Source organism: Arachis duranensis, chromosome 10, assembly GCF_000817695.3.
Source record: "Arachis duranensis cultivar V14167 chromosome 10, aradu.V14167.gnm2.J7QH, whole genome shotgun sequence".
NCBI lineage: Eukaryota > Viridiplantae > Streptophyta > Magnoliopsida > Fabales > Fabaceae > Arachis > Arachis duranensis.
Genome location: NC_029781.3, coordinates 73,272,546 through 73,273,503, shown reverse-complemented (window position 1 = coordinate 73,273,503; position 958 = coordinate 73,272,546).

Genomic DNA, 958 nt, shown 5'->3' with positions numbered 1-958 from the left:
CTTAAATTGTTGCTTGTCCCCAAGCAACTGAAAATCAAAGTAGGATAAAAAGAAGAGAATATACTATAGACTCCAAAATATCAAGGAAACTCATCTCCAATTAGATGAGCGGGACTAGTAGCTTTTTGCTTCCGAACAGTTTTGGCATCTCACTTTATCCTTTGAAGTTCAGAATGATTGGCATCTATAGGAACTCAGAACTCAGATAGTGTTATTGATTCTCCTAGTTAAGTATACTGATTCTTGAACATAGCTAGTGTATGAGTCTTGGCTGTGGCCCAAAGCACTCTGTCTTCCAGTATTACCACCGGATACATACATGCCACAGACACTTACTTGGGTGAACCTTTTCAGATTATGACCCAGCTTTGCTAGAGTCCCCAATTAGAGGTGTCCAGGGTTCTTAAGCACACTCTTTTTGCCTTGGATCACAACTTTATTTCTTTCTTTCTTTTTCTTTCTATTTCTTCTCTCTCTTTTTTTTTGAATCACTGCTTTTTCTTGCTTCAAGAATCAATTTGATGATTTTTCAGATCCTCAATAACAGTTCTCTTTTTCCTCATTCTTTTAAGAGCCAACAATTTTAACATTCTCAAAACAACAAATTCAAAAGACATATGCACTGTTCAAGCATTCATTCGAAAAACAAAAAGTATTGTCACCACATCAAACTAATTCAACTAGTTTCAAAGATAAATTCGAAATCCTGTATTTCTTGTTCTTTTGTGATTAAAGCATTTTTCATTTAAGAGAGGTGATGGATTCATAGGACACTCATAGCTTTAAGACATGAATTTTAAATTTTATTAATTATGAATTAAGAACAAGACTCAAAAATAGATATAAGATGAGACTAGAGAAAATAAAAAACAAAAATTTAAATAGGCTCCTAATGATAGAGATTTTCACAGAGTTAGGACTCAACAACCTTGATTTTGAGAAGTGGATGCTCCCTCAA